Raw genomic sequence first — 27,772 nt, 5'->3', positions numbered from 1 at the left:
TTACTTTTTTCCCCTTTTTTGTCTCTCTCCTTTAAGAAAAGCACAGATGTGGCACATCCTAGAAAACAAATCTTACTTGGAATAGGAATAGGAAACCAAACTGCCAGCCGTGTTCCTTTTCATGCAGCATTTTCCTCCTTTTGGTTGGAAATACACTGGGAAAAACACAGATTTCCATGTCTGGTGCTTTAACAAGAATCTTTACATCAAAAGAAATCATCCCTGTTGATACTTAACAGATAGCAGGGCAATATATATGATGAAGTTTGAATCGTACAGAATAAATAGCTTTGTTTACAGCAATTTGACATAAAGGCATTTGTGTGTAGGACTCAAACTTCCCCAAAAATGTAAACTTTCTTTAGGAAATGTTTATCACTCCACAGAGACAAACGAGCATACTCTCCTACTCAGATTTCACCTCCACCTTTAAAGATTCTCCAGGAAGCCAGCAAAATAGATCTATATATATATATATATTATGAGGAAAATATTGTGAATATCAGCACAGTGTAGTAATAATAGAACAGAATCATAGAATCACAGAATGTTGTGAGTTGGAAGGAACCCACAAGGATCACAGACTCCAATTCCTGGCTCCACACAGCACCACCCAAAAATCAAACCATATACCTGAAAGCAGTGTCCAAACACTCCTTGAGCTCCAGCAGCTCAGGGTTGTGCCCACTGCCCTGGGCACACTGTTCCATGCCCACCACCCTCTAGGGCACAGCCTTTTCCTTATGTCCAACCTGACCCTCCTCTGTAGATAATAGTAATACATGTATGTCCTATAGCCACACCAAAGCATCACTCGTCAACTTATGGTGATTAGTTAGAGGAAAAAAAAAATCTACAAGTTTTCCTTTTTAATCTAATAGCAAAGAGAAATCATATAACTGTATATTAAAATAAATAAACAAGTACATAAATATTTTATGATTTTCTCTCAACCATGCTGGTCAGGGACCCATGAACACAAAGTCACTGCCTAGCGGTACATGATGCTGCTTCAAAGTGCCCAGCAACGCCAATGTGACAGTTCAAAGCAGAAAGAGAACACTTCAACTTTTAGTTAAAATACACTATGCTGATGGATCCGGTAGCAGGGCAGGTAACAGCCATACTTCACATGCAAATTGACATTGATTTACAGAGTTTCATCTCTTTGAATCGAATCTGAGAGTTTCAAGCTGCTTTGCTTTTTGATATGACAATTACGCATTTTTAAGTGGTTTGCCTTTAAAAAGAGAAAGCAGAGTTTCAAGTGCCTATGGAGATAAGATGAAAAGTGAGAGCGCTGTTAAAGGATATATCAAATAAGCAAGTTTTTTTTGTTTATTCATTTTCTAAAATCTTCTTCCACAGCAATTTTTTTTAAAACAGCCTTGATTTGAAATCTTAATGTGAAATCCCTTTTGTCGCGCGACATCCATCCTGCCAAATCCCCCTCATCATGCTATTACTGCAATATTTGTAACTTTTGATCTGGAAACATCAAGTTATGTAAGACCATAGATCTCCTTCTCGCAAGGAGGTGATTCTGTCAGAAAATGAAGCAGTGAAGCGGTAACTTGAACAGAACCAGAGATGACTTTCCCAAGGAAAAGGGTCGTGTTCTTAAGCATCTTGGCTGTTTTAAAGTGCAAGAGCTCTTTTTACTCCTGAGAGGAGAAACGGCCAACAAGCAGGTGAAAAATAATCAGAGCGCACTCTTAATTGGAATATTGTACTTGTTGTAGAGGGAATGAAATCACATTTTAGTTATTATGCACCCTGGGAAGCCAATCAAATCAAACAAAAGCAAAAGCAAAAAAATAATACTTTGCTCACTTTATAAAACAAAAGAGAACATTTTCTCTTGCCAGCCTACTATCTGCTCAGCAAAACAAAAGGAAAGTATTGAATTTAAATGAGTGAAGTAAAAAATTAAGAGAGGAGGGCTTCCAAACCCTACTTTTCTCTGCGTGCATCTCTCCTTCCCCAGACCCACTGAAACCAGTGATGAATCCTTTTTTCTATCCATGTAGCACAATAAATCATCAAAGGAAGATCTCCCCTCCATTCCCAACCAAAACCAGATGATCAGTTTCACTCTTTTCTTGCCATGATTATTTCTTCCCTGCTTTCCCATCCTTTAAAACCAGAAAAAACAATTTTTTTTTTCCTAGAAAAGCCTTTCTAATCCAAGTCCTCTTGCTAATAAAACAAGGAAACTATGAAGTTTGCTTGCATGCCTCGCTCATCCCTCTTCCCTGCCAAAATACAGTCTGAGAACCTCTTTTCACACACACACACACACACACACACACACACACACACACACAAATCCTCTTTCTCCACCCCAACATAAAATCTGCCCTCAGGCCCCACCTATAAAGGATAGATAAATCTCAAGTTACCCCTCGTATGGAGGTGTAACCATACATACACATATATAGGGGAAGAGAGGGTAAGACACGGAGGCAGAACTCGCTGCAGAAACAGAACTCCCTCTTAGTTCAGTGGCAGTAACTCCCTATTTGAGTGAGGGCTTTTTGTTTTTTTTTGGGTGGGAAAAGGGGGGAAACTGAAGCAGCTTGTGTGCAGAGGTCCTTCCTCTCCTTCCCCTGCCACAGCTGTGGGTGCAGAGCCTACATGAGGAGATCCTGTGCTGATGTGTATGGGATACACAACCCAGGTAACATCTTCATGTGAACCTCATGCTGCCCTCCTTGTCCTAAAGCTGACCATATTCTTCCAGTTCACATGCTGTCCCAGGGGACACATTTATATGGGATTTTAGCAACAGGGAATCCTCTTGGCCATGAAAGGACCCACAGCACAGGACTGATCAACAGCACTGAAGCTGGGGATCAAAGAGGGAAGGGCAGCTCACCATGGCCACAACAAATTCCTACGGTCTCATACGGCAGGCAGCGCTTGCTCTGAAGCCTCACCTCGCTGCAAAACAGTGCAACAGAGAGAGAGATGCCTCTTCCTACCTTTATGGCTCAAGAACCCTGCCACACACACACAAATATACAGCTCTGCTCCCTGTTTTTTCCACCCAAGCCCATGAAAGTGCTACAGGCTGAGACACCAAGTGGGAGGTTCCCGGCTCGGAAGAAACCAATGAAATAAATTAAATACAAGGCAGTGGCTCAGCCTCCCCCAGCAAGGCAGGAGGGATACGTGCGGGCTCCGATGGCCGATCCCTGCCCTGGGCTTCTCCCTCCCAGACCCTGCTGGCACAAGTGCACGATGGCATGGTAAATGGTGAATCTTGGCTATTGCAGGCACACATGGAGCACACGTTGGGAATGGAGGGGAGGGGCTGCCCTACGAGCAAACAATTTTATTAGGGTCAGCGAGTGCAAAAGAAATGGAGTTGGGAGAGTTCAGGGTCTGCTGAGGTCCTCTGCTTGAATTCGGTGCTCTCAAGCAGAGAGCCCCACACCACCAACCTGCCACTCTGCAGAAGTTCCCCCAGCAAAGCACACAGACAACTTCCAGCTTGAAAGCGTTGCTCTCATTTCCTCATTTTCTGCCCGTCCCCTAACATGGGACATTAGGCAGAAAACAAAAATTAAAAACTAAAAATTCAAGATGAAACTTCTCTGCAGAAAGTTAAGAATGAAAATGGAGGAGATTATTTATGAATTTAATGGTTTTTTTTTCTTTTTTTTTTCTTTTTTTCCTTTTAATTATGACGAATTGAACTTTCCTGGAAGGACCATGAGTAAATGCATTCAAGGTGCAGATAGGTCTTGTCTATGTGGGCAGTAAGTATTGAGCAAGCTGTGTTTTGGCTGCCTGAAAATCATATTTCAAAGACTGAGAGTCCCATAAGACAGGAAGACGGTGGCATAAATATGTATATATATATATTTTTCCAAATTATGTGCTTACATGGTTATAACTGCTGCAAATTTCTAAACGTGGTCATAGTGAGGCAGAGTGAATACATACTGCCTCCTACAAAGTGCTTTTCAATTTTTAAATTATTTTTTTAAAGGTTTGGCACGCTCTAACTACGACTTGTTCCAAAGTAAAATAATCCAGATATTGTAGAGCATTTTTTAAAATTAAAAAAAATAATTTAATAATAAGAAAAGAGGAAATAAATGCTTTTTGATATTATTCTGTTCTGCAGCCAAAATGTGTGTATCAGAATGCAAATTGATACGAATATCAGCACGAGTCTGAACCACTGCACCTCTCCCAATCACTCTAGCATCTTTTTTTTTTCCCACCACCACACTGTTTGGGGAACCCCAATACTAGCAGGGCATGGCCAGAAGCAGAGCTTTCACATTTAACGCCTGAGACACAGAATTGTCAGCCAAGTTGCAGCCAAGCACATTCCCTCATAATTTGTCTTGAAGGCAAAGTCACCCCCCTGGAAAATGGGAGACCCCTTCCCCATCCTCTACTCCAGCTCAGATCCAAATGTAAACACACACACACTCCCACAACACAGTACCCTGCCGCAGGACATGGGGACAGGGCAAGGGTTCAGTTAAAGCAAAAGCAGCTTTGTGCAGCTGAGAAATACTGAAGGACTTCCTTTTTATTTTCATTTTTTCCCTCTTTTTCTCTTCCTCCCCCCCCCCCCCATCCTTTTACTATTACATAAATAACACCAATTGATCTGAAAGCTGCATCCTTGCTCCAGTTCCTCTCCATCTGCACTGCTGCCTCCCCCAGCACAGCCGCACTGCTTGGGGTGCAGAGGGAAAGGCTTTGGGGTTCGGCTGAGAGAACCCACCCCAAACACACCCCGAAGCAAGATATGCTCACACTGAGGGTGTCTAATCCCCACCAAGAGCCTCTGCCAACATCTCCGGGCTGCTGCTGGATTGCTGCAAACTGTGCGGAGGGAGCAGCAGGGGCTGAGATGCGAGGGGAGGAAAGCAAGCCGAGTACAGGGAGGGATGGTGGGGAGAGAAAGGCAGGGATTCAGGGAGATTCTCCCCAGCCCTAAGCCCTGTGCCTGCCTGCTCAGTGGGGAGAGGGAAGGGGGAAGGGAAAACTGGAGGGAGGCGATCACAGAAACGCACTTTTCGGAGCAAAACGCAAAAGCTTACCATGTCTGCAGGCTTCCCCCAGCGAAATGCCACTTATGTGTCCAGCGATCCCAAAGTGGGCAACTACAGGCAGGTACCGGAGCGCAACACACCACTGCCACCCCAAAAAATCAAAATCAAAATAAAAAAGACCGGTCCAGCTTCTTTCTTGGCAGGAATCGTCCCTGGTAGGACTGCCCAAAATAAGCAGCTGCAATCCAAAGGCTTTATTTAAAGCTTCCCCCCTCCTCCTCCTCCTCTCCTTGCCTCGCTCTCTCTCTCCCTCTCTCTGTTACACACAGAGAGAAAGAGAGACACACACAGGTTACATGAATGGGAGGCAGGAGCCGGCGCTCCCGGGCTGGGAATGACAGGCACACATGCGGCCGGCTGCTGCGCACCGCGGGCGGCTCGGTGCGGCATGGGCACAATGGTGGCGTGGAGATGGCTTGGGCATGGCTATGGTGTGGGGATGGCTTGGGCATGGGGTTGGGGATGGCTTGGACATGGGCATGGGGTGGGGATGGCTGGGGCATGGGTATGGGGTGAGGATGGATTGGGCATGGGCATAGGGATGGCTTGGGCATGGGCATGAGGAGGGGGATGGATTGGGTATGGCTATGTGGTGGGGATAGCTTGGGTATGGGCATGGTGTTGGTGTAGATTGAGCATGGACATGGCGTTGAGGTGGACTGGGCATGGCTGTGGGGTGGCGATGGGTGTGAGGTGGGAAGGGGTTGTGATGGGGGCATGGGGCAAAGATGGATATAGGTATGGGCGTGGGGAGGTGGTGGACATGGGCATGCATATAAAAGGGAAATTGGCATGGGCATAGCCATGGGCATGCAGAGGAGTTGGATGTGGGCATGGGAAGGAGTTGGATGTGGGCATGGGAAGGTGATAGACGTGGGAATAAGCATGAACATGAAATGGGCATGAACATAGATGTGGGCATGAGAAGCTGATAAACACTGACATGAGTATGAAATGGAAATTGGCATGGTAATAGGCATGGGCATGGGGAGATAATAGGTATGGGCTTGAGGAGAAGATGGACGTGGACATAGGGAGGAGTGGATGTAGGATGGGAATGGGGAGGTGATCAATATGAGAATAAACATGAATGGGAAATGGAAATGGGTGCAGCATTGGTGTGGGCATGGAGAGATGATGGAAATGGGAGTTGGCAGGAGAATGAAATGGAAATGGTCATAGAGGAAATGGACATAGGAAGTAGATGGATGTTGAAATGAGCATGGGGATAGGGAGGAGACAGATGTTGGCATAGGCACAGGCATGATGTGGGAATGAAAATGGGTCCACATGAATATGGCATGGACAATGGGAGGAAATAAACATTGGTGTGGACATGGATGTAGGAAAGGAATAGTCGTGGCAGAGACAGGTGTGAATGTAACATGGGCATAGGGAGGGGATGAGCATGAGATAGATATGAACACGGTTATGAATACGAGTATGGGAAGGTTGCAAATGTGGGCAGACCACATGGTAGGGATGCATAGATCTGGACATGAGCATGAGATGGGAACACACATGGGTAGGGAGATTACATGGGCATAGGAAAAGAATGGATATGGCATAGGCATAGCATTGGCCTAAGGTGAATAAGGGAAGGATAAATGTCATGAGGATGGGGGGAAGATGAGTGGGGGTGTACTCACTGGACACAGCTGGAAATGGAATTGGCATGGGAATGAGATGATGATAGGTGCAGTATATATGGAGGGGATGAGCATGAACAAGAGTGTGAGATGGGAATGGCATGGCAAAAGAATGGACAAAGACACAAGAAGGGTGAAGACGTGGGCATAAGAATGGACATGGGTATGGACATGGTGAGATGAGATGGGTGTGGACGTGAGTGTGAGCATGGGCATTTGAAGGTAACAGAGAAAGCAGAGGATGGGAATGCACTTGGGCATGGGATGGGTCTGAGTTGGGCTTGTGAATAGGTTGAGTGTATGCATGGGGTAGGCATGGGGATGTGATAGGCTTCAGCATGGGAGTGGGATAGAGATGAGGTTAAGGACAGGGGTGGGATGCAGATCCACCTGAAGCAGTGCTGCTGTGCCCTGATTCTGGTGACCCTCCCTCTATCTTCCCAGGGTCAGGTGGGTTCTAGCTTCAGCACGTGTAATGAAGAGGAAAAAACTCCTGTCTGTTCCTTCCTATTCCTGGTTAGACAAATTATGCAGTGCCTTGCTTTTGGGGTCAGGAAACATCATACACAGTGGTGTCAGTAGGTTATTGTTATTCTTATTAATAATAATGCATAATTGTTTTGTTTAATAATTTAAGCCAAATTCTCAGGAAGAAGGACTGCAAGATTTCAATTGCATAATTTAAAGTTATGTCCTCATTGAGAGGAAGATCAATGCTGCCAGCTTCTACCTTTTAAATATTTGTTTGTGCTGTTGGTTTTCTTTTTGTTGTTTTTTTTTTTTTTTTTTTAATTTAAACTGTAATGATGGGGTATTACATCCTTTTAATGCTCTTATTCAGTGTGGTTTAAAAGGAGAAAGGTGGGTGTTATTTTTAAATGTTAGGCCCTGCTACTGTTTCATTTCCTGACCTTGGGCAAGTCCTTCATAACTTACCCTTATCCGGATTCATCTGTTGCTTTTTACACTCAGTCCATTATTTTCTCATTCACCTAAAAGTCACACTTTTCTGTTTCAAGTCCCTCCTTAAAATTTACTCCTGCAAAACTTTGCAGCACCAATCTCTGCATGGCTTAAATTGGAGTGATACTAGATTAAACTCTAAAGCTGCATTGTAAGAAGAGTGCAGAACATAATGGATTGCAGTATTTTATGCAGTGCTTTTAGGTACGTGGGGACTATCCTCTTCGTGTCATATCTTTAAATCAGCCAGGTATAAGTTAGCTCTGTTCTGGTTTTATTTCTCATCCTAAAATTTCCAGCCTTTGAGAAAGGCATGAAGGGGAAATGGTATTTTAGTCCAATCTCAGAAATCAGGGTAGAGGGAAATCAGAACATTAACTTAAACAGCGGAGTTCTCGATCTAAAGGTCTGCTTTGCAAAATAGCTGCTGCTGTTCACTGTCTTTTCAGCCATGCACATTAAAAAAGAAATACGTCTACATTGCTCTTAATGCCTGTGGAATGTATTCCACATCAGGAATTTGGACTCTAGAAAAAGGTAATTTAGGTCCCTGGAAGGGCAAAGTTTAATTGAAAAATATATATATTGTTAGGAATAGACTGCATACAAATTCAATGGTAATTGTATAAGCCTTTCAAAAATCATACAGTATGCAAGCTTCCAAAATTTCTGAACAAGAAACATTTCAATTTAAATGCCAAGAGGCAATTTTCCCTCTCTTGTTCAATACTAAATCAGTCACATGAGCAGTTTTCATTTGATTTTAGAAAGGAAATGGAACATCTTCACTTCCAATTGCATATAACTTTTGCTTTCTCTTGTTCTTAGTGCTCTGCCTTGTTTGCAGTACTTTCCTGCAGTTTTGAAATACTTCCATTTGATCTGCCTGTTCACTCCAACGTTATTAAAAGAAACTAGTAAACCCAGGAGTGCAGTAGCATATTGTTTGTATCCTGGTTAACAGATCAGCATCAGCACTGTTTGTGTAATTGGCCTTTCCCTGTTAACTGAATTAGACAATAATGCTCTTGGAATAATAACATAAAATAAAGCAGTAGTAATTTAATGAAAAAAAAAAAAAAAAAAAAAAAGACTTTGCTTAGGAAAATCCCCTGCTTCAGTACATAGCAAATTACCGTGGTTGCAGAAGTGTGCTGCATACCAATTTGTGGCATATTTCATGAAGATGTTAATTTTGAAATGTCAGTGTTCACCAGCTTGCCATATTGTGCCTGCGTCCTGCGCTATGGTAGATTGTCACAGTTGAAATAGTCTTTGTGAACAGAAACTATTAAGTCAAACTCTCTTCCAGATAGTGCTTATGCAGTGTTTATAAAGAAGGTACATCTGTGGAACGAGAAGGTGATTGAAAAGACTCATGCATGAGCCTGTTAGACCTTGTGCTTGAGGAGACAAGGAGAGCAAGTCCTGGAGCTGTCATTCAAATTAGTATTTAACAGTTCTGATGTTGGGTTGTGATTCCATTTACTCCCACAAACCTATGAAAACACCTGTCATAAATTCCCCATTAATCAAGTAAAAAGTAGCAACATCTGCTCTGGTCAAAGGTTTGTTGCTGAAGAAGCTCAGCAGAAGTGTCTTTTCTTTGGTTGGTTGGATAAGCACTTTGCAAAGAGATGCCACACCAGGTTGCAACCTCTGCTAGAGATTTATTTAATATATATATTTTTTCATTTCCAAGAAACTAATGCAGATCGGAGAACTCACATGTTTTAATCAATGGAAGTGAAACCATTTGCCTTTCAGAGACTATAAAATAATACACACCCTAGGGTTCAATGCTCTTTTCTACTCCTCCAGAACATTCTTAAGGGGAAATCACTCTTTTCTTGATGAAAGTGCAATTCAAATGTGGAAATATGCCATTCTTCATGCTTTCTCCATAGGGAGCAAAATGATTTCTGTAATTAAACCCTTTTTACCAACATTTCCTGATGAGAATAGGCTTTTTTTAGACAGGGGAAAAAGCCATGTACAAAAGGATTTGCAAAACCAGGTCTGGAGGGTTTGACCTTTAAGCCTCTCTTTGAATTAGTCATTTTGTTTGAAAGGTGCATGAGGATGAGGCACGTAAAAGCTGCAGCTTAAGTTTCCAATCAGGCACTGCTGAAAGGACATGGCTGCAGGACAAAGGAAGGTGTGGGGACCTCTGCTAACATTAGTCTGGCTATTACGAATAGCATTAGCCCTGAAAAGACACAGCCCAATCTTTAGCAAGCTTTATCAGCCCCAGTGTGGAACTTGGGACCTTGTTCTGCTTGAGCTATGGTCTGTGCTATGGCATCATAGTGCTCTGGTACTTGTGGTAGCTAGATTAAAGAGATCCAGCTTCTCCAATATATAGGAATGTGTATTTTAGGGAGAAAAAAATTCTCAGAGTGGTGAGGCATTGAAAATACCTCAGGAAAGTGGTGGAGTCACCAATCCTGCAAGTTTTCAAGTGCCACCAATGTGGCACTGAGGGACATGGTCATTGGATGCAATGGTGGTTGGACTAGATGATCTTAGAGGTCTTTTCCCACTTTAATGATTCTATGATATCTGGCTATTATAGGCAGCGTAGACAAAACTGGAGTTAATTAAGGAATAGAGCCTATATGTGTGTTCTGTATGTGTGACTCAGAAATGAAGTACACATCATGCTTCTTGTCACCATACAGTGGATCCATACAGAGCCCAGGATATGGGGCCGACCTCTTGGCACAGCTGAAGGTGTAGAGCTCACTGCTGTGTGATGGATATCAGGGCTGAACCAAAGCTAGATGCTGAATCCTGAAGTTCTCACTTCAGGATGTGAGGTTTGCCAAAAGTCTTTGAGTGGGGAGTGGGGGCAGAAATCACACAGGACTCATAACAAATACTTTGGGCAAATTTCCCTTTTCTTCCTCCTCTCTCCACGGGATGTCTTCAGCTTAAGTCAGCCTGTGTTGACTTCTCTCCACCACGAGCACCATGAGCTGGTTGCCAGGGTAGGAACAATGTTAACATTTAATTATTCTTTCAATTTATTGGCTGATGTCTAGCAGGATGCTAAAGATTGGAGGAGCTCCTCCTATCTTGTCTGTGTCTTTTGTAGCATTCCACTGGATCTCAGGGCTTAGGAAGGACAGAACTGAGCATTTACCTGCAGTACTAGGTCTTATCCTTTCCTTGTTTGCAAAGTATCACTGCCTGTTATCATACCTGAGAAATCAGCAAAGGCATAAGATGGAGATGAGAGTCTGCTACTACTGCTTACTCAGGAAAAGTTCCCATCAAGTGAATTGGACATTTGCCTGAGTGAGTGTTGCAGGATTCGGCCCATATGCTTCTCAGCTCTTATATTTGCATAGTGAAGAATATGCTTACAGTACAGTGCCAATAAAACAAAACTATATACAGTCAGCACAGAAAAATCAAGAGCACAGTTAAGACCATTTACAAACAGCAGCTGAGCTCTGCAGCTGACATCCAGGTTTATAACGCTGCCAGAGACCATGCTTTGTTACGGGTAATATGTACAAGGCCATTATTTATAGGCAGTTAGATGGGAGGTCCTATAAGCGTATTCTCTGTTCTGTCTTCCTTAACCTTATTATTTTCTTTCTCTCTGTATTATTTATATTTCAACTCTGTAAATGTGTCTTCAGAGAGAGAAAGAAACGAAAAGAAAGGAAAAGAATGAAGAAAGAAAAGAAAGAAAGAAAGAAGGAAAAGAAAGAGGAAGAAGGAAAAATAAATGGAAAGAAAGAAAGGATGAAAGAAAAGAAAAAGAAAAAAAGAAAGAAAAAACATGCAAAGCATTTCAGGATATATCTTTCATGGGGGACCCCTGTTCTTCAAGTCTTTGGTATTGTATAACATGTTGCATACACCATAAGCAGTCATCTCCAAGTGAGATATTCGTTCATTCATTTTAATGAAGTAGAATGAGGACCCTTTTGCCTCCAGAAATTACAAAGACATCTTATGAAGGAGAAAGAAGATTTGCATTAGGAAGGTGCATATCGTGTCAAGAAGAGTATAAATTGCCCAGAGGATCAAATTACTCTTTTCCATAGGCATATTTTCCTCTCTAAATATCTAGAGCATGCTTTTATTTTAATCCACGGGATAGGAGAGAATACTTCTTGATCCACTGTATATGACAGAATGGCCACAAACAACTGTAATACAATACATCTTCTGTACAACAGGCTGTAAGTATATTACAAGAAACTCCAGACAATAATTACTCTATTACTGCACTGTGACTTCACATCCAATTTTGCTCACCACACTGTACAGAACGGATGAAGTAGATGACTTTTATATTTTTAATAATAATGAAATGTTCAGGATTTGATATAGAAACTTGGCTACCAAGGTGATAGATACAAATAAGACCCTATTTAGAATAGCTGTGTGAATGGGAAAAGCTATTAAATTCCTATGAAATACTTTATCATATCAAATAATATTTGAGATCAAATAAAACTTGGAAGGCCAATACGCAGTCATAGTCAAGGCATTATCTCATTGTGAAGGAGACTTTACTGACAAAATCTGCTGTTTTAGACAACTTTGTAATATATCTTTATTCTCCAGTAAGGCTGCATATCTTGACTAACTTTGAATGACTCACTCTAGATTTATGTTTGTGCAATTGCAAAATTTGTATGAATAGATGCATTCATGTGCTAGTTGCTCTTGGGAAACGAAAAGTCAGTTAATTCACTCTTAGACAGCTCTGGACTTATTAAAAGGTCTGAACTGGAGACACGTTCTTTCCCCTTTAAGAACAATCTCTGAGACAGCAAAATAAAACCTTCCACTTTCCCAACACCTTCCATTCAGGTATCTTCTTTCCATGTATTGAACTAATCATTGACCTCTGAGATGGCAAAGTGAATTTACGGAACAAAAAGATGAGCTTGTGGCCATGACACAGCAGGTCTGAGGGCAACTACCATTTCTTACGCACATATTCATTATTTATTAATCTTATAGGGCTCAAACCATCCCAGTGAACCCTCAGCATACAGGTAAAGAACATCAGAATTTCCTCTATCCCATGCTCAGACCACCTCCGTCAGAAAACATGCCACTGTGCATGAGCAGGGAGCGATCAGGCTCTGCTCCCATTTTCTGCTGTTACCTCCAGACAAATGGTGTTAGTTTTACAGGCAAAAATCTAGTTTGTGTTATTGTTTGCACTTCTGAGTCAATACGGGCATGGAAGAATAAGCTGAGATATATACCTTGTGCATCATTAATAATAGTGCAGCTTCTCCGTGGCTACAATACAATTCCCAAATATTTTGTTTAATAGTAAGCAATTTATCATGTCTGCTGTATCACAATCAGGTGGTTCAGTATCCCCAATTTACAAGAGGTGCTATGCTCCACACCTATTTGTACTGCTTACACCGGGACAGAACAACAATCTGAGTGCTATCTTTCAACCTGGAAAATCCTGTTTCAATTCCCTGGTGTAGCAAAAAATGATCTAGGCTTCAGTATCCTGTATATAATACACAGATAAAAATACTTCCTTACTTTATCAGAGGATAAATGCATTAAAGTCTGTAAGTCCCACCAGTACTACAATAGCCATAATTATCTTGAATAGATACATGCAGTGCAAGTACGGCGATATTTAATACGCATCCTATGTGTATAAACCATGAGTCAGGGCTGATACAAACACAAGCTATGCTAAGGAATTAAAAATGGTGCTTACTTGCATGCTCTTCCCCCGTTTATGCTCCATTAAAATTTGTATATCACACACCAGATTCGTTTCTCACTCACGATGGAGCACGTCTCCCAGAATCAGTGGTTTTATCCCAGCTGTGCACTTATGTAGGCAGGAGCCCATTGTCCGAGTTGAGCTACTCAATCTGCAAGAGAAAGAATGAAAGGGCTCCGGTCGGTAAAGTCATTCATTACAATTTAGAAATCAGTGGGGCTGCTGGAGGTTAAGCAAGGGCAGAAATTGGTCTTTTATCATTCAAATGCCATAAGGGAGAATATATATGTAAAAAGCAAGGGATCTAGTGCTGCACATCCCTCCTCATTTTTCTTCTCTTCATTGCAAGAGGTCACAAAGAAACAATCACGTACATTTGTAGGACCAGATGCTAAATTCTTTCACAACGGATTTTCATAAGCAAACAACTTATTTTGCCTGGGATGAAGCTCCAGTGAAATTTTTATACGATCTCTATATATTTTCAGATAAGATTATTTCGATTCCTGTGCTACGTAAGGAAACTTTCTGCAAGAACTCCAAATAGTGAGACATAAAAATACCTCTCTGAAGTGGGTGAAATTTCTGAAAATTGGACTGATTTTTTTTAAAAAGCAACTTTTACAGAGCAGAATAGGAAGAAAGAAGACTGATTACAGATCTTCCATTATCGAAAGCACATCAGATTGCTGGAAAACGTAGAATAAAAGTTGTTCTGAAATGCTCTGGCAGCTTCTTTGCCTGCCTTACTGTACAGGATTCTCTCAGCTGTGATAGCTACGCACAGTATCAAGAGCACAGTAAATTTTTGTACAAATTTAAATAAAATTTTAAGTAACACTATTTATTTCAAAAACATTGTGAGTGATCTTGGTTTCAGCATTTATTCTCCCCATCTCAAGACTGCTTCACCCTGCAGCAAGTGCCCACTAAAACATGAATTGAGCATCAGATAAACCCAGCACTGCAGAGGACTCAAAGCATCCATGGTTGTCAGCAACTCTTCAGACAGGATTTTGGGTTCAACCAAGGATTCTGCCCTCTTTCCTGGGAGAAATCTGGTAACCTCTACAGCTAATTTTGCTCTCCTATCAATTCTACATGTGATAACCCTCCAAAAAGGCATAATGAAGTGGTGGATTGTTAAGAGTTAGGGTAGTATGGTTAGGTTATGGTTGGACATGATGATCTTTAAGGTCTTTTCCAACCTGAGCAATTCTATGATTCCATGATTTCATGATTTCACCTTTCTCTTCCTTTGCATTCCCCCCTTCCCATTCCTGGAGGTAACTGAAAGGGGATAAAGGATATGACAAAGGTGAGGTGTTACAAAAATTACCACCTACATCCAAGAGGGTAAATAAAATGAGTGTTTGATCCTTTAGACTGTTAGACAATGATGAGAGTAGCAGGGACCAAACAGCTAAAAATTTGAACCTCTTTTGTATACCATTCCTAAGTCCTGAAAAGGGGTTGCAGAGGTTGAAGTTTTAGTGTAGCACTATCGTTATGTAGTAAGTGTAGCATTAGAAATTGGTATTTAGGCATTGAGTTAAGGATTTGTTAGATAGCAGATTTTAAAATGATCTTTTATCCTTGTCTGAAATCCCCAGATGTAGGCTGTGTTGCCAGTTAGACTTGATCATGCCTGATCCAGTAATTTCCAGTGTGCAAGTGGGTCAGAGGGTGGGCTCAGTCATTTTCAGGATCAGATGCTACAGCTTTAATATGCTATTTAATTTATCCTATTGGGTTGGGCAGAGAAAACCATCAAAAAAGGTTTCCTGAGCCTATTGTGTCAGATTAAGGAAAGTCATATTAATGCCTTTAAATGGTAGTGCACAAAGGAGTAATGGAGCTAACGAGAAATTTGCCTTCCTTTTCCTTTCCCTTTCAAATGAGAACCTACCCCAGTCTGCACTCCGTATACCAAAGGCAGAGCAAGACAATCTCACACTTTCAGAACACAGTGAGGCATTTACTCTAACACTGTATTGCTCTGCATAAGTGCCTGATGCACAGCATCAGTTTTTAAGGGCATAATCCCCCTATCCTATAACCCCATACTATTAGCACTTAAACCCAATGGCCTCTTTTCCTAAGAAAATAAAGCTTTTACAGGAGTGCTGTCTGTCCATCTGGCTCCCCATCTGTCAGTCCTGTACCCAGCAGTATATTCTGAACCTGGTGGCTAATTTCACCTCATTCTCTAGAGGGGTGAAAGCTTAAAAGATAAAAATATCTCACATTTTATGAAAATCATTGGTGGGGGAGAAGAGAATTGACAAAGCACAGCTCACTTGAGTGAAAAGCAGTAGTATAAGCTCGTTAGCTAATTGCTCAGCTTGGGTTGCCAGCTGGCCAGTCAACATGAGCAAACTGGCCAGCTCAGCTACCTGCTAACAGCTTCTTGGACCTCTGCACAGTGCATCCAGCCAGCCAGCATAGCAGGAGAGGAGACTTTCGGGGAGGGAAGGTGTGTATACTACCTTAGGCAAAAAAAAAAGACATGGAGACATGCTGAGGGCTGAAGTCACAGAATCGCAGAATCAAGGAATGGCCCGAGTTGGAAGGGACCTCAAGGATCATGAATTTCCAACCCCCCACCACAGACAAGGCCACCAAACTCCCCATTTAATACTAGACCAGGCTGCCCAGAGCCCCATCCAACCTGGCTTTGAACACCTCCAGGGATGGGGCATCCACAAGCTTGTTGAAGAGCATGTGATGCTTTAGATGTAGATGGAGGAGAACAAAGGATGATGGGTGCAGTCTTTTTTGTGAGAAACATCATTTCTGGTTTAAATTCATGTCAGATAGATCTGTTTGTTCCTTCTGTGCTCAGGGATAAGAGTGGACTTTGTTTCTCCTGTGAAAATCTTCTAGAGCCTTGGGCAGCCTCATCTAATAGCTGGCAACTCAGCCCACAGCAGGGGCTGAAATAAGATAATCTCCAAGGTCCCTTCCAACTCAAGCCATTCTATGATTCTGTAATTCTATTATTTTATCTTTACATCCCCAAAACAACCACTCTTTTCCCCATAATCATCTAACCATGATCTATTTTGATGATTACCAGAAGAGTTAAGGGCAGAGCTTGAAGATAGGGCACGACCAGAGAACAGACTGCAAGAGGAACCTTATTATCCCCTTTCCACAACCAATAAAGGAAAGGACCAAAGGACATTTGGAATATTTGTTTGGGCATGCAAAGTAAATTTGGTACAGTCTCCCAGTCAGAGCATCCAACATCCACATTGGTAACCCTTCCCACAGCAGGGGGGATGAAGCTAGATGATCTTTGAGGTTCTTTTTAACCCAGGCCATTCTATGATTCTATGATCTCCATAGCCCTGAGAAACATGTGGTGATGACATTTTCATGCGTGGTGGAAAAGTGGTGCAAGCAGAGCTGCTCTGCTCACCTCTGTGATCAGGCACTGTACTCAGCAATATATTTCTGCCTGTGGTCCAGCCATAGAGAGTGAAAATCTACTTTTGGCTTTGTCCCACCATCAGTTAAGCAGATCTCACCTCCCTTCATCTTTCAAAGACATTTTAGCATTATTTAGTACCATCTCTGCTCCCGGAAGACTTTTCTTATACCTGACATTCCCTTTAGTGCTTAATACACTTTTGTGGCACAAAACATGAGGAACAAGACTGACCCAAAAAGTCAGCTGAATTCAGGATTTCAGAAGATAAGGTGCCCAAGTCAACCTAGCGATAAAATATGTGGTAAGCAAACCCTGTGATCAATGCAGATAGCTTAAGCTTCTGCAGTGCTAATTGCTATTACAACCTTAAGCTAATATTTGAGCCTTTCTTTTGAGCAAAGATGTGTAACAATTAGATTACAGGATTTGGGGCATTACATAGAGAGATAAAAGCAGCAGTTTTGTCATGGTCTGTGGTATTTTGTTTGCATAGAGATAACAGCAGCGATGATAATATTAATAATAACTACCCATTTCGGTCCAAAGTCTGTTTTGAGGTGCATCAGACTAGATCTAGAATCAGCCTCTTGCCTGTGGAAGATGTTATCCTAATTTTTTTTTTTTTTGAGCTGGAACATGTAGCTTGTGAGGCACTTTGTCCTTGCTGAAGAGCACAGCATGGTGTGCGATGAGCTCTGTCTGCTCAGTCATAAATGGAATAATAGAATCACAGAATGGCTTAGGTTGGAAGGGACCTCAAAGCCCATCCAGTTCCAACCCCCTGCCATGGGCTGGTTGCCCCCTACCAGATCATGCTGCCCAGGGCCCATCCAACCTGTCCATGAGCATCTCGGGATGAAGCACCATTTGCAAAGCATGGTCTGAGCTTGCTGAGAGCTCCCGTGGCTTTTATTGTGCTGTCATTCTGATGTCTGCTTCACAACTCCAGCAATGAAAAGACCTCTGTTATTTTTGCTATCTATGAACCTTATGCTTTCCTTTCTCCTGCTAGAAATGCATGTGCATGAGTGAAAACACAATATGTTTGAATCCAGTGATAAAGTAGAGCATGGAGGAAAACAAACAAACAAACAGTGCTAAACTACAGAGAAAAAACATTTTGCTACAACAGCATGCCTGATATAATGCATGTTATATTGTAATGTGGCCTGGGTCAGCATCATTAAAACTTTCTACAGTGTATTAAAAAGAGAAGGCATCTTTTTATGCATATTCTTGGGGAATGTTTTTCTATTTCACACTGCTTTTTTGATTTCTTCTCCCGGGCACCCAAGGGGGAAAAAAATCACCCCACATCTACAACAGCCAGCTTTTCCAAAGAACCATGGATTTCCTTGCCTTGGAGATAGGTCAATTCACACAGCCAAGTATTCCTCCCCACCTCCCTAGAAAGCAGAATCAGTCCCAGAAAGTAAAGGAAAAGTGTGCATCCACTGAGCTATACTGAAACTACTATAACTGCATTAAAAATACACATCTCTGATGATAGCAGTGGTTTTAAAGTGTCTCACAGCAGCTGGAAATCTGATCCCACGGACACACACAGAAAACAAGCAGAGTGACTTAATAAAACAAGAGAAGTTCCCTGTTTAAGCATGCCCTCATTTGGTCTATCAGAGATATGTAAGAAAACTGAAAAAACTCAGGGAAGTAGCCCGATAGGATATTTCTTACCCATAGGCACCAAGGTCCTTTCAGAAAATTGCATCCTGCAGTCTGTTGATACTTGCTCAGAAACTTAAAAAACAGGTTTTAAGCAGAATTCTTTGGAGAATTAGATCCAGACTCAAGAGGCTGAAAGCATCACTTGAAACAGGCGGTTTAATTTATTCAAATAAAAGCCACATAGCTCAAGGACAGGTAAGTAGGTAAATAAGCCATCACCAGCTCGTTCTTCGGAAAGAAAGGCACTGTGAAAAGCCTGCATTATAGCAGATCTCCATGTCGGAAATGAAGGAGCCTCAGGTATAGACATTTGATTTATTTTTTTCTCACCGTTGCACAGGGGAGGGTGCAGTGGCTCAACCTGTTGTAATAGAACATGTGGGTTGCTCGCTGTTGCGATGCTATTGCAGCAGCCTCTTCATTAAAAGAGGCTGCGTCTTTAGCAGCAAGGATTAATTTCCTACTTGTGAAACCAAGGCGTCACCAGGGCTGGCATTGTTCCTTGCTGCTCTTTTCCCCCCTTTCCACACCTTTTATTTCCCTTCTTTCTGACTCATAGTGAACTGGAAGGAACGCAGTAAAGGAAAGAGAGGTACTGTATGTTTCTGATTTGCTGAGCTGACAATCCTTTTGCTACTTGATTTTGCTTTAATGGGATCTTCTTGTTACCCACCTACTGTAGCTCAGAGTGGAAAATCCATGCATCAAAAGGTTGAAAGCTTGAGGCAAAACTTGCCTCCCTGCAGCTCGAGATGGGGTGAGGGAGAGACAAAGTTACCCACTTGCTTTGCAAACAGCATTAAGGCAGTTCAAGGAAGTCTGGGTTAAGGACGTTATCTTCCCCATAAAGTAATCTCCAGCAGGCTTCTCCTCCTTCTAACAACAGAGAAGCAAAGGGAAGAGTCAAATGTATTTTAAAAGTATAGAGATGTCAAGGAGAAGTGCTCAAAGGATTTCTTCCAAGTGAGATGTGAGTGAATTTCTGTTTGTTTTGTGTAGGAGGGGGGTGCATGTGTGTGTGTGCATACACAAAAGTGGACCCTGTAACAGAAAGATGCAAGACTGACTGGAAAAAGAAGTGAAAAAAAAAACCCACACTAATATACCTGGGCAACCTTCTGTTGTGCATTGGTGTGCAGGGCTATGAGTATGCATCTGCACGTGTTGTCACTTGGGTGCATCTCTGGGGACCACCTGCACGAGCCCCAAGACTTGTCATAGAATCATAGAATGGCTTTGGTTGAAAAGGACCCTCAAAATTCACTGTGCTCTAACCCCCTGCTATGGGCTGGTTGCCTCCACCAGCTCGGGCTGCCCAGGGCCCCATCCACCCTGACCTTGGGCACCTCCAGAGAGTAGCTCTCAGGGCAGCAGTGCCAGGGCCTCAGCACCCTCTGAGTAAAGAATTTTCTCCTAACATCTAATATTAATTTCCCCTCGTTTAGTTTAGAGCCATTCCCTCTTGATGGGCTTGGTGGTCTCCCTCTGTAATCCCCCACCCATGAGTTGCAGAGGGAATGCATTCAAGCTTAAAGTAACCTCTGGATATGATATTAAGACATTACACTTAAAACCAAGCCCTGAGTCCACTTGTTTTTTCACTACATTTACTCTGAGTCTTAAAGTCCAGCATCTACATCAGTTTTACTGCAGGAGGCATACGTAGAGACACTCTTTTATTGGTCCTGGGGATGTGGAGGATGAGACCAAGTCACCGAAGTGGCTTAAATCAGGCATTTGTGTTGGCGGTGGATATTTCAGCTCTGTAAATACAGACCTGATGCTTTTTCCTGCTTGACAGAACACGCTGGGAAGTGTGTGTGTACCACTTCCCTCTGCTGGAGGCAGCCCAGACTGTTACCTGCCTCCATCCAAGAATATTTCTATTGACACCAAAAGTGTTCCAGTCCCCATGATCCATCTCAGCATCGATAATGAAGCAGCCTCAAATCATTTCAGTGTCTCTCATTTATATAAAAATCTCAGTGCTGATTGTGGGATGAAACAAAGCAGCCCTGAAAGCACAGAGAAATGTATGCTGCAGAAACTGTTTAAGCTGACACATTTTGAAAGGAGACAGAATACCACAGCCTGGGCATGTAACACTTCTTAAAAGTAGAGTGAACCATCTGATTGCTCACAGATTTGCACAGCCATGTGCATCCTCCCCGCCATCAAGAATGACTGTTAAACCAGTCAGAGAGTGCCTTGGGTTGTTTGTTTTTGTTTTAATGTACTGTTGTCCAAATATCCACGCACAGACCAGGATTGTTCTGGGCAGGATCATAGGTCAGGGAGATGTGAGCGGTGCAATCAATAAATGGGTGGAGAGAAGAAGAATTTGACTACAAATCGTCTTCCTTGGTCCTATCCTGCATCATCTTACAGCTTTAAAATGCCACCTGTGGAACTGCATAATTGATAGCTTTCCCCATCTAATCCCTTTCTTACAGATTGTAAACATCGGTGTTATAACAGAGGACAGCTATATGATGTAGAAAGGAATAGCTCAGATAGAAATTGATTCTTTGTTTAATCTCAGGTATGCAGAATATTCCCCAATATTTAATGTATTATATTTCTCCTTTGATAAATAATCATAATTTACTCCATTTGACTTGTAGGATGAGACACAATCATGTCCACTGCCTTTGCAAGCCCTCTGGCTTGTAGAGGCTTTAAGAGTGCAGGTGGAGGAAAGTCCTGGTGACCTAGGTCTGGCCAGAAGCCTTTGAATGATGGCCTTCTGGTACTCTGCTGTGTTTTTTTCTGGTAGCATCCTTTGCTATCACTCTCTCATGGATGTTTCTGTAAGAGAAATTGTAATCTGGTAGCATTTTATCATCAATATGCTGAAGACAGTAGATTTCTTTATGAGCAAGAGAGTCAATGTAGGAAGGCACATGCCCACATAACAAGTTGCACAGCTGGTTAAGTAGGCACGACATTTATTATTATTTGTACCAGAGAAGCTGTGGGTGCCCCATCCCTGAAGGTGCTCAAAGCCAGGTCTAATGTGCCCTGAGCACCTGAGCTACTGCTTGATCTAGTGGTTGGCCTTAGTAAAACATCAGAAAACGTCCCTTTTGTATTAAAAAAAAAAGAAAGGAGAATGAGGAAACATGGAGAGATTCCATCACATTCCAGTATTTATTCACTTATTTGCTTATTTATTTTAAGGGGAGATGGGTGGCAATTGCCTGAGAAATTGAGTTATGACACTCATCTAAGCTACTGGAGATGCTTGCTGCAAATAGGAAGGACAAAGCTTTCTGTTAACAAAGATGATAAATAAATCTGGAAATAAAGAGGAGACAAGATTCCTGGGATTCTTAATCTAGTGTGTGGACCCCTGGTGACACACAATGCAATGTGACCCATGGTCGCATATACACGCTTTGACATTTCACTTATGGTCAGAAGGGTATTACCAAAGCAAATCTTCTGACAGTTCCCTCTTGCTGGAATTTGCTTTGCATCTCAGATTATTCTGTTCAGATAAAAGTGAAGGGGAATATAGGCTTCAGAAATTTCTGTAACATGTTCCATCTATTAATGAGTATTTACTCTTTCAGGCTAGAGCAGAGCTGGCTCTAAGCAAGCTATCAAGAAGCTTTTAATGAGAATATTGAATCTTCAGAATAACCTCCTTCAGTCTCTGAATCTGTTCCTTTTATGCTGTATAAATTTTCTCATGTAGTTGCAGCTGAATATGAGTCCAAGTGTTGTGCTTTAGCCAGGTAGGAGAATCAAGAAAGGCATGTGTTAAAAAATGAAGTGGAAGCCTGATGGACACACGAAAGTGGATTCCTCTGAGGATAGCCTAAGGGATTCTAGGCTATCTTTGTGGTCCTCCTCTGGACGTGCTCCAGCAGCTCCATGTCCTTCTTGTGTTAGGGGCCCCAGACCTGGATGCAATACTCCTATGGGGTCTCACGAGAGTGGAATAGAGGGGCAGCATCACTCCCATCAACCTGCTGGTCACACTTCTCCCAGGATATGCTTGGCTTTCTGGTCTGCAAGAATGCACGTTGACTCAAGTTGAGTCTTTCATCGAATGTCATCCCGAAATCCTTCTCCTCAGGGCTTCCTGTTCAACTACCCTGCTCTCCCACATTCAACTGCACTGAAGCCAATACATCATAGAGATGAAGATAGTCTACAGTGTCTATTAGCCTTCTGCTTTTGCAGAATGACAGCTTCCAAAGGCAGTTCTTTATTCACATTAAAAAAAAAAGACAAAAAAAAGACAAAAAAAAAAAAAAAAGACAACAACCAAGAAACAGAGAAGAAGAAGGACAAGGAGAGGAAGGAGGAGAAAGAGAAGAAGGAAAATTAAAGATACAGGTAAAATGATGTTTTAAGATGCATGTTAAAAGGACTTTGCTTTCTGAGTGGACAGGACACAACAGATCTTTCTTCCTTCTGGATAAACTATTTCTGTTTTTCTTAGAAGCAAGAGAAGCTAAGTAAATGATAGAGCATATGACCACAGCAGAGACGCTTTATTTGGAATTGCATTTCTCTTTGTCTGATATCCCTGATTATGTACCACTCTAGGCATTCACCTGACAATGAATGTCCCCGCAGTTATGGTATGATACTGTAAGTGCTTCTCACATTTAAATCTCTCTAATTACCATTTAAAATAGTTGCCATCCTATTTCCCAAGAATCTTACTCTCTGTTTACCAGAAAAGTAACAGACGTGAAGAAAATAAAAGGGTAAATGCTGACTTCCCTTGTAAAGGGAACAAAACAAATAAAATATTTTTCCCTCTGATTAATGACTGCCTGGAGTAGGATGGACCTGAGCAAGGGACAGCAATGGAGAGAGAAACCTGAGGCAATGTAAGAACTGGACTGGGAGCTTCCAAAAGAGTGACACATTTGGCTGAGGAATGAGAGCCTTGGCAGTGCTACAGCCAGTCCATCATCCTGCTGGAGAAAGAATGAGGCCATGAGGCTGATTAGGGAGGAAACAATGACCTCAATTTTGTTTCCAAAGAGACTACTCCTTCCCTAAGTGAAATGTGAAGAAAAAGCTAATTAAAAAAAAAAAAAAAAAAAAAAAGAAGAAGAAGAAGAAAAAAGAAAGCACAATGTTATTTGTTCAAGTGAAATACAAAATAATATACCGCATTGCCTCCTTGGACTCTCTCTGGAGTCATGATGCTTACAGGGGTCTAAAAGAGGATGCCACAGTGAAATTCCAATCCTTAGAATAAGCACTGCTAAGCCTCAGTTTACTCCACCCAGTAAAATTAAGTAACACACACTTCTGAACACTTCACTGAAATCTTTTAGTACAAAGAATGTGAATTCTGTTACGATGTTTAAAACCACTGAATTATGTTTTCATGATAAGAGTGTTTTCAGAAGACAGAAGATAGATATTCTCTATACTATTTTACTATCAACTTCGTGAAGCTTCATCAGACCTGCCAGATGCAATAAATATTATAGAGCCAATAGGACTTCACCATTCTTGTGGATTTTGGCTTTACACAGCAAGATGTGCAAGGGCCTTAGGTTGCAAGAAGTGTCCTCATTTAAGACTGCACCATTCCTGATGCTTTTTTTTCCTATTTGTCTGTGCCTCGTGCTTTGCTCTGTACAAAGGTTTGCAGTGATTTGTAAGCAATCTATGCAGAGGTAGGCCTAGCTGGGAATTATTATTACATTCAGACAGCTTTATGCATTGACAGAAGATGAAATACACCCATCTCTTTAATACTCTCTCCCTCTCTCTATAATTTTAAACTGTCCTTACTGACATTTTAACATAAGATCAGTAGTTTGCACTTATATTTACACCTCTTTTCTTTAGACCTACCACAGTAGTGTTCAAATTAAACCAAGATAGCTTTGTTTAGTTGTGTTCCAGACTATATAGTTTCTAATGTCTCAAGGGCACTGTGGTTCAGAGCATAACTCTTCAGACCAGGAGTTTGGACAACAGCTCCTGAGCAACTGTGTCCTCAAGTCTCCTTACCTTCCATGTAGATTGAGGAGTGCAGTGATTTGTGAAACTGCCTTGAGATCTATAGCTGGGAAGTGTCAGGTAGATGCCAAGTGTGACTATAAATATAATTTGGACAGCAAAAGGGGCTGGAGCCAATCTCTTTCAGAAGGATATTTTTAAACTAAGGATGCTGAAAGTCTCAGATTCCCTATCTAAGCTAGACTGCTTTCAAAGCCTGCCAAACCATTTGCATTGAATTCAGTGGGAGAATTCATGAAGGAAGGGACTATTGTCAAGAAGACAAGTGGCCTTGACCAAGCTTTCTTTGGCCACTAAAATCAGGAGAATCAACATTAGTTATTCTATCAAAGTAAGATTGCTAAAAGACTGGGTTATTTGTAAAGCAGAGCTCTAGAACTTCAACCACAACTTTGAGCCACTGATAAAACAAAACCTAAATATGTGTTCCTACACAGAAAAGCAGTTCAGAATTTTTTCCTTCTATCCATGAGCACTCTTTCCTGATTAAAAAGTCCATAATTAACAGAAGCTCCCATGGCTCCACTAAGATTTTTACAGCAAAGTCAACGCAGCTCATGTGAAATCTGTTCCCCATTCTTAAGGTTCGGCGACTGTTGGGTCAGTGCTGTTAATATGAATTTCTGTGCAGACGTAGCCATAGCATTAAATGACAAGGATGACAGTATTGTTAATTTATGCAGGCACTGAAAAGAGAGCTAACCCATAATTTTGTTATATTTTCAGGGCTTGACTTTTGTTCTAAATGTCAACAGGGTGTGCAAATGCCATGCAAGTCTCCCTTAGGACTTGGCTCAAATTCATATGCAGATAATTGTGAGGGTGCCTTGGATTCATGAAATTAAGAAATTCAGTTAAAATATAGCAAGGGAAAAATAGCTATGATATGAAATGTAAAAGTACTGATAAACTCCTGAGGATTCCTATGTATTTGTACTTAGGTATTTACATGTGCCCACACAAATATGCATTTGTATGCACACGTGTACATTATGAACACAGGACTTCAGATAACCTCATTGACCAATTCCAAAGCAGTTATAGAGTGTAAAATAAACTTCATTTACCTGTTTACCTCCTTGGATTATATTTCAAGCTAATTTACATTTTTTTCCTACATTTCCCTGGACATTAAGAAGTCTTCTTTTGGAATGAAACACAGTGCTTCTCTTCCAGGCTTAATTATAGGTTCAATTTATTTCCATTAAACCAAATCTCTTAAAGTTTCCAAGCAATCAAGATAGGAAAACTTTCTACCTATTCCTGATGAATTTGAAAAATAAAATGTTCCCTTTCCTCCATGTATATGTAGCAGAAATATAGTTGCTCTACCGCTTCTCTCTCATTTCTTGATTTTTATTATTGAAAACAATTGCTGCACAGGAAAGAAGCAGGATACCATTATTTAGAAATCTGCTGGTCTGTTCGAAATTGTAGAAGAGGTTACACCTACACACACTACTTCACTACTTCACTACTTCACTTAAGTAGTAAGACTGTTGATTTACTTCATACGAAAGAAAAAAGAGGGAGAAAGGAATGAAGTAAAAAAAGGAGGAAGGAAGGAAGGAAGGAAGGAAGGAAGGAAGGAAGGAAGGAAGGAAGGAAGGAAGGAAGGAAGGAAGGAAGGAAGGAAGGAAGGAAGGAAGGAAGGAAGGAAGGAAGGAAGGAAGGAAGGAAGGAAGGAAGGAGGGAGGGAGGGAGGGAGGGAGGGAGGGAGGGAAGGAAGGAAGGAAGGAAGGAAGGAAGGAAGGAAGGAAGGAAGGAAGGAAGGAAGGAAGGAAGGAAGGAAGGAAGGAAGGAAGGAAGGAAGGAAGGAAGGAAGGAAGGAAGGAAGGAAGGACGGAGGGAGGGAGGGAGGGAGGGAGGGAAGGAAGGGAGGGAGGGAGGGAGGGAGGGAGGGAGGGAGGGAGGGAGGGAGGGAGGGAGGGAGGGAGGGAAGAGTGCTTTGTCCATAGGCCTGTTCCTAATATTAGGTGTGGCTTTTGCCCGTGATAAACATTTATGACTTTAGGCCAATCAAGCAAGAAACATATTTTGGAGGACAGCTTCCTCTCATTGCCAAAGAGTCTCAGGGGATGGGCAGATACTATTTGTTCTCCCCTTTCTCTCCCTTTACATGGAAGTGTTTAGATAGTAATCTGGACTTCCTCTAGCTTCTCAACTTGGAACAAAGATGGATCTGGACAAAGTATAGAAGACTTAGGTTTTCGTAGTGGCTGAGACTGTTCAAACTCATTCCCACTTGACTTTCAGGGCAACCTTCCTATTAGTTCAGTAGGTTTGGTTACAAATCTTCACCTGACATCTCCCTGTCAGATCAGGCATATGACCATTACACACTTCAAGAAATCAGAGTTATACACTCTTATGACTTAATGAGACCACGGACATGCACACAAATGCTTCGTCCAACTACGCTGTTGAACAAAAACCATCATTTAAATAAGCCTTACCATCCCACTACCACCATCTAGCTTTATCTCTTCTGCTTTTCAGCTTTCATTCCAAACACTTCTTACCCTTTTATCACAAAGTAGTGAACATATAGAATTATTTGAAGCAAACATCAATGCTGATCTTTTTTGGCACTGTACAGAGAGGAGTACAGAATTATAAAACTGCTGGCAATTACCTTTCCTTACTGACTGAACATCACTTGAACACATGATATGCATTGCAGCATGCAGAATGTTTGACATCCCCAATCTTCCCTTGTCAAAGCAGGAGCAGTATCTGATCCCACGGCTGCAATGGCTTCATTCCTTGAAAAACTGCTAGCAGCTATTGTGTTTTTCAGATTTATTCTATAACAGGGTTTCAAAGTTGTCTCTTGAATGTCAGTATCAAAGATAAGGGTGGTTTTATGCCTATGTTTTGGGCTGTTGTGTTATTGCGGAGTGAAATATACTTTTTTGAAATATCTTTTTAAGGCTTTCCTTGCTAATGAATGTTTTCAGAAATAAATGCTGGGTGTCACAAAAAAAAAAAAAATTGTTTTGCATTTCTATTTCATTTCCAGTCATTTTATATACTCTCTTGAAACTGACCTTTCAGAATAGTAAACAGATGTTCTAATAATAATTAACAGGTATTTCTGCAAGTAGGAGAACTAAGGGAGCCTGCAGAACTATGAGTTTCTGTTCTTCTCTATCTTCAGCCCCTTCACTGCAAGACCCCCCATTTTTTCCTCCATTTCTGTTTTCCCTATGATCTCAGCTCC

General features: G+C 41.7%; 2 protein-coding genes across 2 annotated transcripts in view; both read right to left on the bottom strand.

The window, feature by feature from the left end:
* TENM4 (teneurin transmembrane protein 4) overlaps positions 1–27,772 on the bottom strand; it is a 1,593,907-nt gene that overhangs the window by 592,379 nt on the left and 973,756 nt on the right. Inside the window, exon 8 of the mRNA XM_048933792.1 lies at positions 13,416–13,575. The gene's annotated coding sequence lies outside the window, so the exon portion shown is untranslated. The remainder of the gene's footprint in view (positions 1–13,415; positions 13,576–27,772) is intronic.
* LOC125688146 (uncharacterized) overlaps positions 1–27,772 on the bottom strand; it is a 246,312-nt gene that overhangs the window by 108,482 nt on the left and 110,058 nt on the right. The gene's annotated exons all lie outside the window — the stretch shown is intronic.

Source organism: Lagopus muta, chromosome 1 (assembly GCF_023343835.1).
Source record: "Lagopus muta isolate bLagMut1 chromosome 1, bLagMut1 primary, whole genome shotgun sequence".
Taxonomy (NCBI): Eukaryota; Metazoa; Chordata; class Aves; order Galliformes; family Phasianidae; genus Lagopus; species Lagopus muta.
Note: the sequence above shows the minus strand (reverse complement) of the source record. Positions and strands in the feature narration are given on the sequence as shown.